At 37.7% G+C, this 12,239-nt stretch overlaps 1 protein-coding gene across 2 annotated transcripts in view; it reads right to left on the reverse strand.

Annotated features, from left to right (window-relative positions):
• Positions 1 to 12,239, reverse strand: part of LOC150103231 (protein NipSnap homolog 3A-like) — a 147,923-nt gene that overhangs the window by 25,919 nt on the left and 109,765 nt on the right. The window lies entirely within an intron of this gene.

The following is a 12,239-nucleotide window of genomic DNA, read 5'->3' on the forward strand; positions in this document are numbered from 1 at the left end:
ATCTATCGCAAAAGAGGGCCAAAAGGCTTCACTTCAGCAATGCAAAACTATTCAAATTAAGTGGATATTGAATCCAACATTATATCATAGCCAAATATAGAAAGTACAAGAGTTTCATGCTGAATATAGAAACTATAAAAGTTTCGGCGGATACAAGCATATGGCAACCTTTCATGACAGGGCAACTCGTAGCAAAGGTGGAGCAAGATCCAATCACTGTCCTTAGTATTTTCCCATAATGTTTTTCGACCATTTTTGAGGTCTCGTCAGTGGGAGCTAGACCAAGAATACTCAGGATGAAGTGATGCAGAACTTATACTTTACGATACGAGTTGCTAAAAAAGGTGTCACATTACAAAAGGCACCAAAAATTACTGAAAAAAGAGAGCCAAAAGGCTTCACTTTGGCAATGCATGAAATAATGTTGGATTCAATATCCACTTAATTTGAATAATTTTGCATTGCGAAGTGAAGCCTTTTTTTAGCAACTTGTATCGTAAAGTATAAGTTCTATATCACTTCATCCAGAGTATTCTTGGTCTAGCTCTCACTGACAAGACCTCAAAAGAGGTTGAAACCGGTCTGGGTAGTAACCTGCCCCCATAATGTATAACATCATACATCTCCTAGGAGATGTGTTTTACATTATGGGAAAATACTAAGGACAGTGATTGGAACTTGCTCCACCTTTACTACGAGTTGCTCTGTCACGAAAGGTTGCTGTATGCTTGTATCAGTTGAAACTTTTAAGTCTCAATATTTGGCATGAAATTCTTGTAGTTTCTATAATAAATTTAGTTTAATCCTTTATCCAAGTGTAAGCAAACAAAGTTTGTGCCTGAAGTAACTTCAGGACTGAGGCAACTCGTGGTAAAGGTGGACCAAGCTCTCATCACTCCTTGTCTCAGTATCTCCCATAAAAAAAAAGTACATCTCTTTGCAGACATGTATAATGCTATGCATTAAGGGAAGGGCCACTACCCAGACCGGTTTCGACCTTTATTGAGGTTTCGTCAGTGGGAGCCAGACCAAGAAGTGGTGATACTAAGGCAGAAGCAATGGAGAAGTCATATTTACCTATATGAGTTGCCAAAAGGTGTACCACCGTATTATTAAATTACTCTGAATTTAGAGAAAGATGTTGGAAGTTTTTTCCCCACTTGGTTAGATTATAATAAATTTAATTTAATCCTTTATCCAAGTGTAAGCAAATAAAGTTTGTGCCTAAGAAGTAACTTCAGGACTGAGGCAACTCGTGGTAAAGGTAGACCTAGCTCTCATCACTTCTTGCCTCAATATCTCCCATAATGCAAAGCACATCTCCTTGCAGACGTAAAAAAGTGGTCTGGCTCTCACTGACGAGACCTCAATAAAGGTCAAAACCAGTCTGGGTAGTGGCCCTTCCCTTAATGCATAGCATTATAGATGTCTGCAAGGAGATGTGCTTTGCATTATGGGAGATAATGAGACAAGGAATGATGAGAGCTTGGTCCACCTTTACCATGAGTTGCCTCAGTCCTGAAGTTACTTCAGGTGCAAACTTTGTTTGCTTACACTTGGATAAAGGATTAAACTAAATTTATTATAGTCTAACCAAGTGGGAAAAAAACTTTCAACATCTTTCCCTAAATCCAGAGTAATTTAATAATAAGGTGGTACATCTTTTGGCAACTCGCATAGGTAAATATGACTTTTCCATTGCTTCTGCCTTAGTATCACCACTTCTGGGTCTGGCTCCCACTGACAAGACCTCAATAAAGGTCGAAACTGGTCTGGGTAGTGGCCCTTCCCTTAATGCATAGCATTATACATGTCTGCAAGGGGATGTGCTTTGCATTATGGGAGATACCATGAGTTGCCTCAGTCCTGAAGTTACTTCAGGTGCAAACTTTGTTTGCTTACACTTGGATAAAGGATTAAACTAAATTTATTATTATTATTATTATTTGACACCTCCAGGGAGTTCAAAGACTCATCGAGGGAGAGTGTGCCAACAGCATTGAACGATTGATCTCCTTCCAACTACTAACCATGCTCAAACTTACTTAACTGAGCCATTAGTAGCAGAGGCTCTACCAATCGACCAATCTTTGCTGGCAATTATAGTCTAACCAAGTGGGAAAAAAATTCCAACAACTTGTAGTTTCTATATTCGGCTATGAAATAATGTTGGATTCAATATCCACTTAATTTGAATAAAATAAAACCAATATTGAAACATTCAATTTATTTTTAACATTTTCCGAAAACACCATTGGATGCAAATGTGTTGTCTACTGGCCACATGGGCCAGTAGCCATGGGGTTGTCCACCCCTACTCATAACCATGAAAACCAGAGGACCAAATCTGTGCACAATAATCCATATGAGGCCTGATCAAGTCCTTATATGATGGAACCAGAACTTCTTTATTTCTGCATATTAAGGTCCTCCGTAGCATTGCCATTATCTGATATGACGATTTACAACTTGAAAAATGTGACCACTAACTTCAGATCCTTGTCCTCTGCCACCACTCCAAGGTCTCTTGTCTCCTTAACTTCATTTAAAATTTCTCGGCGAAGTGTATACTTGGCATCCCACTGTTACGAACCAAATTTGAGAACCTTATGCTTTGCAACATGGAACTGACAATGCCATACTACTGCATACATATAGAGTGGATTTTGGTTAATTGGACGAAATAGGGAATAGCATAATTTGGCCTAATTAAATGAAGTTGCATGTCAAGAGTTTAAACGGTGTATGTACAAAAGACAAAATACAAGTTTTTCCTTTACTGTGTAGCAAAATCAATGACATATAAACTTAAACAACTGACTTTAATTAAAGTAATATATAAAAATAATTTCAAAGCTATAAAAATATTTTCATTTATATAGGTATTAAACATGATGTAAGAATTGGTTGAGAATAGCCTATTGGTGTTTTTGATTTCTTTTTTTGACTGACTGCAATTAAACAAAATCAGTGCAGTATAATATTGACTGTTCCACATGAAATATAAGTAAGAATGACCAATAAGAAGGTATTAGAGAATACAGAGACAGAATATTACTTGGAGTCATGTAAAAGATAAGTAAAAATACAAATAAATAAATAAAACTACGAAAAAGATCTCTTAGCTCACCCATGGCACCAATGTACTATTGGTATGTTATGTCTCTGTATATGTCTCTACTTTCCTTTTACTATTATCTCTTATTATTATTCTATGCTTCACTTATCTCTCATGCATATCAGTTATTTTATTGCCGACAAATTTATATTTTTGAATAACTGCGCCAGCCGGCAACTAAATTCTGATACTCAAACAAATAACATTAGTTTATTAGGGATCACGTGATGTGCAGTCGTGGCTCCCCCCCTTTTCTTTCTTATATGAATTGCTTCCCCCTTCACTCACACAGGTCCGAAAGTTTTATAAGTGGTAATTCAGTCTCAGAAAATCAGAACTTATGAACTTTGATATAAAAGAATACATTTATTAAACCACTAATATAGATACGTTTTAAGTAACAATTTCAATGCTAAGTTACCTTCCTTGAATTAAATTGAGAGTCTGAACCCCCCCCCCCCATTTAGATTAAGATATCCAAAATTACAATCTCTTTGCTTAAGCAATGCAAATCCTATATCTCTGTCATATTATTAAACTCAGACTCGACTTATCCATACAGGGTTACTCAATGCTCACTTCCTAAGCACAATTAGATATAAACTTTATACATGGCATATCAAACTCATTCTAACTTATATTTTAACATGGAAAACAAATTCTAATTCTGCAAAATCTCTATCCCCCACAATTTAAGTAAAAGTCAGGCTAATATCTAACACTAATGCAAATAGTTTCTTCCTGACAAACAGTTCAAAGATCAGGTTCCCTTCTCGGCACAAGCTTGGAATGGCACCAGCTTACTTGACACAGACAATTAGTCCAAACAGCCATTAAGGCACTATGGGTAAGTTAATGTGTGTGTGGAGCTCCTCAAATCCTTGGCTCCTATTCCTTTTTACGTCTACAATTCTATAACATGTATGAAAAGGTTGTACATTACCATCTTGTCTTTGTTCAAGAGGTTCCCGTGACTTCCCCCACGCTTTCACTTCTGATATGGCAAGACTTCCAAAATTCCTAGCCTCGTGTTTCTATGGCCTCTGCGACTTACTTAGACTTTCTTCGAAGGCTGCCCTTCGCTGACTATACATTGGCGTGGTTCACCAATTGCTCTTTACTGGAATTATGACTTCATTACTTAGGTAGCTTTATTCGACTCGGTACAACAGCAACCGGGAGATTGTTGCTGGGCACCAGCGATGAGCTTCCTCAGCTATCCAGGATTTGGATGAGAACGCAGGAACAGAAAACAAGAGAGCATTTGAGTCTCACACGGCGTCTTATATTTGCCTTCCGAGCGTCCTCTCTCGTTGACTATGTCACATTCTTTGCTACGGCCGATTGGTCACCTTAACTCTGAACTATTCTTACATGGTTCTAAAACACAGATCTCTTAAGGACATTAAATAACAACAATATTGGTCCTGTAACACAGTTTTCCTTTGCTTATTTTACAGAAACAATATTAGTTTTAAACACCGATTTCCTTAGTTTATTTAATATTAATAATCTCAGTCAAATTGATATACCTTTGAGTGAATATATATATACAATACTCCCTTAGCCCTATCCTTGGAAGTATAAGCATGTCCTTATCCTTAGGTCTTCATTGTCTCTGTGTTGGATCGGAAACAAAATGGCTTACGAATAGTGAGTCAGCCCTTTTTCCGACACAACAGGTACTATATAATATATACTGTTTAATACTATTGCTGTATAATGTACAATAGGTGAAATGTGATAAAAAAAAATCTTCTATCCTAATTTAAAAGAAACAGTTGTTGTCATTCATTCATTAATCCATCCAGGTCCACCAGGCAGCGTCTGTGAATAAGCTGCTCCGAACTTGGGCTCCCATCAGAAATCTTAACAGTGGGTACTAAGGAGCCAATTATTTCTGCACAACCTGTAAGTATCTACAGCACATCAAATCAGTTATTTTTCTAGTTAAAAATCAGCCACATGTAAGCGCCTGCTATGCCTACTGTGCGAAGCAAAAATGGCAGCAACAAAAGCCAACAATGAGAGAACATTTTGTGTCTTGCCAGCACAGCATCATCGATCTTCAACAAACCCATAAAGTGCTGCAGCTGTAAAATTGATGTCATTGATAAAAAAAAAAAAAGTATACTGTGCGAGTTCTGTTGCCACTGGCTACACACTTCCTGCGCAAAAATAGATGAATCAGAGTACAAGCTATTTATCAACCTTAAACAGTCTTTTTTTCTGTTTGCTGTGCCTTTCTTCTGTTAAACAGCTCCTGAACTTAAGCCAGTGAGTCGAAAACCTCGAACAGCACCTCAATACTATGAACGAAACTTTTTCCAAAATACAAGTGCTGGAAGCTAAGATTGAACTAACTGAAGATCAGTGCTGCAACGCAAGTTCACCCTTGCCTGCACATGAACTCTGCAACCTAATCGTAACAACGATACACAACTCGATGGAGGCCAAAAACAAAAAATCCAATGCCATTATTTTGACATTTGATCTTCTGACAGAAAATCACTAAAAGAATACATCATTAAATTAGCAGAAGGATGCAACTTCGATTCTAAAAATATCGTCAGGTACCATTGTTTCAGACCTATAAATAATAAAAAAAAAAGATGGAACAAACTTTCCATGCCTTGTAAAAGTGTGACATGTCAACAAGCATATCTAAATTAATAACAGTGATCAACAAGTTCAAGGACACTCACCCCAATCACGCATATGTGCTCGACCAGATCCAACATTTGCCCAGAGAGAACAAGTCATCTTCGAAAACAACTAGAAGAAAAACGCCAAAATGGAGAAAACAATTGGATCATAGACTACAAACAAGCTAAATTAGTGCAAAAATCAAGTGACACTACTAGTAGCCACCATGGAGACTAGTATGCAGGAACTGCATAGAAAATGTGCAAGACCCTTGCAGTCAAATATGTCTCACAGAACCTTGCATATCCACTTCACCAACATCCGTGGTCTCAACTTCAACCTTAATAGTATCCCCTACCATCTTCAGTCTACCAAACCAACCTAGTTTTTTTTGGCAGAAACTCAAATCTCACCTCCCCCAGCACTATTCATCTCAACCTTCCAAACTACACACTCTTTAACTCCTTTCGACCCAAGGGTGGCATCTCTGCATACATCTGCTCTGACATACCTTGCCAGAGAGCGTCCAACCTAGAATTGCCCGACTTTGACCTAATGCCACCAACCACTCTGAACTTTTTAATTTCCCCTCCTTGAAAATTGATTTTCTCTGGTCCCACTTTCCCAACAGTAAAATCATCTTAGGAGATTTTAATGTTCACAACGCCAACTGGCTTTCCTCCTCCAGTTGCACAGATCTTGCAGGCAGAGATGTAAAACATTTGCCATCACTAACAACCATACACAACTTGTTCACATGTCAACCAGAATACCAGATAACCCGAACCACTCCCCAAACACCCTAGAGCTCTTCCTCACCAATGATCCTTCTAAATACACAGTGAATGTAGTAGGCCCCTAGGAAATTCTGACCACAATCTAGTGCTCATCTCCTCCACCATGCAACAATGCTTACACAGCCCCTCCCATACAAGAGTAGTTGGCATTATAACAGTGCCATGTGGGATAGCCTCTGTGACTTCTATGCTTCATTCCCATGATTAGACTATTGCTTCCGGCCTTCTAACCCAAACATATGCACCAAACTTATCATCAAAGTAACCCTCACCAGCATGGAAACTTATATTCCCCACACTACTCTGAACTGCTATTCCCTAACTGAACCCTTGTTCTCCAAAAGATGTGCCAAGGGTATACAAATGAAAAATCAAGCATACCATAACTGACTCAAATCAAGAACACCATCCTCCTTTAGAGCTTATACTCAAGCCCAAAACAGATGAAAAAAAATATAATAAAATAATAATAATAATTCTTCCAAAACAGAGTCCAAAAGACCAAAAAAGCAGCCTCATAACTTACGCCAACACTATTCCCACCCACCCCAATATCATATCCAGATGGCTCTACTGCATCATGACCCATAGAAAAAGCCAATCCTGGCTTCACAATTTGCTTCCAATGCATGCATAACTGACAATGGCAAAATGTCCCTCAACCATTCCAGATTCCCAACATACAATGCCCCCGATATCCTTTTGCTAGAAAGAGATCAGAAAAATACTGTCCAAATGAGACACAAAAAAAGTTTTCTGGTCCTGATGGCATTACTCCAATTGTCCTGCAAGTTTGTGCACCAGAACTGACTCCTATCTGTCTTATTACTCCACTGATATATATCCCACTGCCTGGATATTGGCCTATATTCAACCCATTCCCAAGAAGGGTGACAAATCACTACCATCTAACTACAGCCCTATCTCATTCACCTCAGTCCTGTCTAAAGTAATGGGGAAAACTCATCAATTCCCAACTCCTACACTACCTTGAAGGCACCCAGCTAATAAACGATTGCTAGTATGGATTCCGTAACTGCTGTTCAACAGGAGATCGGCTCACATATGTCACTCATCTCTGGACAAATGCTACAGAGAAGTTTGGTAAATCTCAAGTGGCTGAAATTAAAAAGCTTTTGACCAGGTGTGGCACAAAGCTTACTAAGCAAACTACCATCATTTGGTTCTCAGTACTTCTGTAGTTGAATTGCCAGCTTTCTGTCTGGATATAATAAATTTAGTTTAATCCTTTATCCAAGTGTGAGCAAACAAAGTTTGCGCCTGAAAGTATCTTCAGGACTGGGGTAAGGTGGTACAACACCAGGACAACTCGTTGCAAAGGTAGAGCAAGATACCAACACTCCTATCTCAGTATCTCCTATCTGGTGTTGTACCACCTTACCCCAGTCCTGAAGATACTTTCAGGCGCAAACTTTGTTTGCTCACACTTGGATAAAGGATTAAACTAATTTTATTATACTCTAACCAAGTGAAAAATAAACTTTCAACATCTTTCTCTAAATCCAGAGTAATTTATTAAAAAAGGGTGGCACACCATTTGGCAACTCCTATAGGTAGAGATGACCTGCTAATGCTTCTGCCTGGTATCTCCACTTGGGCCTGGCTTCCACTGAAGAGACCTCAATAAAGGTCAAAACTAGTCTGGGTAGTGGCCCTTCCCTTAATGCATAACATTAGACACTGGTGTTGTACCACCTTACCCTAGTCCTGAAGATACTTTCAAGTGCAAACTTTGTTTGCTCACACTTGGATAAAGGATTAAACTAATTTTATTATACTCTAACCAAGTGAAAAATAAACTTTCAACATCTTTCTGTCTGGATGCAAACTATGTGTGATGGTGGACGGTTCCTTATCCTCTCACCATTCAACTAATGCTGGGGTTCCACAAGGTTCTTTCCTCTCACCAACACTCCTCCTGTTATATATCAATGACCTACTTCAGTTGACCGTCAAATCCAATATACAGTTTTGAAGATGACAGCACATTACATTCCTCCCTTTCATTTGATAAACCTTACTCTACTTGCTTCAACCTACAGAACATCAACTGCTACTGCCCTCAATTCTGATCTCCAAGCCATCACAAAAAAGAACCATTTTTTCCCAGTATTACTTTTGACAACACCCAAATTTCAAGACAAGATGAGATATCTCTTCTTGGAATTACCCTCACATCAAGCCTCTCCTGGCATAAACACATTACAACCATCGCATCCTCAGCTTCTAAAACACTAGGATTTCTCTTTCGCTCAAGATGTTACTTCACCTCTGAACAGCTGTTAACCTAATACAAATCATAAATCTACCCAACTATTGAATATTGCTCTCACATTTGAAGTGGGGCGCCTAAAAGCTCCCTCAAAATGTTTGACTCAATATAGAAGAGAGCAATTAGACTTATTAATGACCCATCTCTTACCAACTCATTCCTCCCACTTTCACACAGATGTTTGGTTTCTGCAATATATGTATTCTATAAATATTTCCATGGGAAATGTTCATCTGAAATAATATGAAAAATTCCCTCATTTAGTACAAAGCTTTGGAACATATACAGCTGCTGCTCAACATCCTTAGCAATGTACTTTGAAACCCTCAGAACAAGTTTCTTTTCGTCCTCCTTGCCACTGCTGTATTGTGGAACAGAATACATTGATTCAGCCAATCTCTCGTGTATGGGCTCAACATAAAAAAAAAAAAAAAATCAGTTTGTCAGTACAGGTTGAGCGACCACTTTATTGGGAACATCTCTCCGTTTTGTAAATAGGGAGGTGTTCCTAATAAAGTGGCCAATCAGCATATATATAAATATGAGATAATAACTCAAATAAAGCAATTAAAATGAATAAGCCTTCCAATATCTAAGCTTGATGATTTAAATGTTTTGCAAATAATCTATCTCCTAATTTAAAAAAGACAGTCAACCCATAAGTGTGGGTATACAAACTTTCGATTTAAGTTGAAAGTTTATTTTTCACTTGGTTAGAGTATAATAAATTTAGTTTAATCCTTTATCCAAGAGTGAGCAAACAAAGTTTGCACCTGAAAGTATCTTCAGGACTGGGGTAAGGTGGTACAACACCAGTGAAACTCATTGCAAAGGTGGAGCAAGCTACCAACACTCCTGTCTCAGTATCTCCTATAATGCAAAACACATCTCCTTGCAGATATGTCTAATGTTATGCATTAAGGGAAGGGCCACTTCCTCTAGTTTCGACCTTTATTGAGGTCTCTTCAGTGGGAGCCAGGCCCAAGTTGAGATACCAGGCAGAAGCATTCGCAGGTCATCTCTACCTATAGGAGTTGCCAAATGGTGTGCCACCCTTTTTTAATAAATTACTCTGGATTTAGAGAAAGATGTTGAAAGTTTATTTTTCACTTGGTTAGAGTATAATAAATTTAGTTTAATCCTTTATCCAAGTGTGAGCAAACAAAGTTTGCGCCTGAAAGTATCTTCAGGACTGGGGTGTTGTACCACCTTAACCCAGTCCTGAAGATACTTTCAGGCGCAAACTTTGTTTGCTCACACTTGGATAAAGGATTAAACTAAATTTATTATTTCGATTTAAGTATTTTGGTGTCTGTTAAGTCTTTTTAAATGATTCTGAATTCCTCTATAACAGGAGTCAGCAACAGAGTGCCCGCAGTGAATTTTTAATGTGCATTCAGAGAAATTATCGTAAACTGCTTTATTTATGCCTATTAAGATGCGAGACCACTGATCATAAGTAGTTTGAGTTGTTGATATCATTTAGTTATCAATACGACCGCTCTCACTACCCTTCACATCACTTCTAAATATTGTTAGAACACTTTGTTTTTTAGTATGTGTGTTTGTTGAATCACTCCCATTATCAGTGCAAATATAAAATACTTTGTTCACAAAGATATTTTTAACCTCTTATAATGGATAAATGTGAAAGGAAAAGAATATACTATTTTAATGACGATTAGGAGGTAGAGCTTTATTGCTCTATCAATCTTAATGGCAAATGTATTTGTTTATTATGTAATAATAGTGTGGCTATTTCTAAAAAAAAAGTAATATAGAAAGACATTTCAAAACCATTCATGCCAATTTTAATTTTGACTATCCAGTGAAATCCAAAATAAGAAAAAAAAATTATATCTTTGAAATCATCCATTACTAAACGGCAAATTTTTTTTTACTAAACCGTTGCAACAGTCAAAAGCAGCAACATGTGGCATCTTTTAAAATTTCACATTTGCTAGCTAAGAAGGAAAAAAAAGATGGAGATTTAATTAAAGAATCTATAGAAGCTGCAGACTCACTTTTTGAAGATTTCAAATATAAAACTGAAATAGTTTCAGCTATAAATACGCTGCAGTTATCAGCAAGAACTGTAATTAGAAGAATTGAATCGACCTCTCATTGCTTCTGCCTTGGTGTCTCCACTACTGGGCCTGGTTCCCACTGACGAGACCTCAATAAAGGTCGAAACCGGTATGGGTAGTGGCCCTTGCCTTAATGCATAGCATTACACATATCCGCAAGGAGATTGCTTTTTTGCATTATGGGAGATACTGAGATAGGAGTGATGAGAGCTTTCTCCACCTTTGTAACAAGTTGCCTTGGTGTTGTACTACCTTACCCCAGTCCTGAAGATACTTTCAGGCACAAACCCTGTTTGCTCACACTTGGATAAAGGATTAAACTAAACTTATTATGAATCAATTGTTTAGAAACAGAATTAGCAAATGATATGGAAAAATGTGTTTTCTTTTCACCACAGCTGGATGAATCGATAGACATAACAGATAACATCACGATTAGCAATTTTAGTGAAAATGGTATTGGATGATTTTTCTACAAAAGAAGAATTTCTTAAAATTCTTCCATTGAAGGGGCACACTAGAGAAGAGGAGTAGATATATTTTCTGTTTTTAAAGATTTTGTACTATACAAAAAAATTATCAATTCACAAATTAACTTAATTACTACTGACGGTGCACGAGCAATGACTGGTAAGGAAAATGGATTTATTGGCTTGTGTAGACAGAACCCTTTATTTACTAAATTTATTGTATATCATTGTCTTATTCATCAGGAAATGTTATACACTAAAACTGCCAATTTTAAACATGTAATGTCAATTGTAACAAAAATTATTAATTCGATAAAATCAAAAGCAACTCAACACAGGTTATTATTATTATTACCCAGGCCTCCATGGAGTCAAAAGGCTCATCGTGGGAGGTCGTTTTTAGGAAACACAAAGGTTATCATACTACTCCTTGAACCCATTGACCATTCCCGCTGCAACCACTCTCTCTCTCAGGCAATGCATTCCAAAGTTCAACCATCCTCCACACAAAGAAACCACTCCTCACCCTCTTGAGCACAGCCTAATTTCGTAACTTCCAGGGATGGACTCTTGTCATCGCTCCTTCCTGCCGTTCCACCAAGTGAAAGAACTACCCTGTAACTGCCTCTCAACAGTTTAAAAGTCTTGATCATATCACCTCTCCTTCTTCTATCCACCAAACTCTGCGGTCCACATTCCCTCAGTCAATCCTCATAACTCATATTGTACAGTCCTGAAACCATCTTTGTTAATTAAATTACATTTGAAATTAAATGAAAATGCTGAAAATGACGACCTACTATTACATACTGAAGTGAGGTGGTTGAG

The sequence above is a fragment of the Typopeltis vanoorti genome, chromosome 9 (assembly GCF_054136105.1).
Source record: "Typopeltis vanoorti isolate ZY-2024b chromosome 9, IOZ_Tvanoo_1.0, whole genome shotgun sequence".
NCBI classification, from domain to species: Eukaryota; Metazoa; Arthropoda; class Arachnida; order Uropygi; family Thelyphonidae; genus Typopeltis; species Typopeltis vanoorti.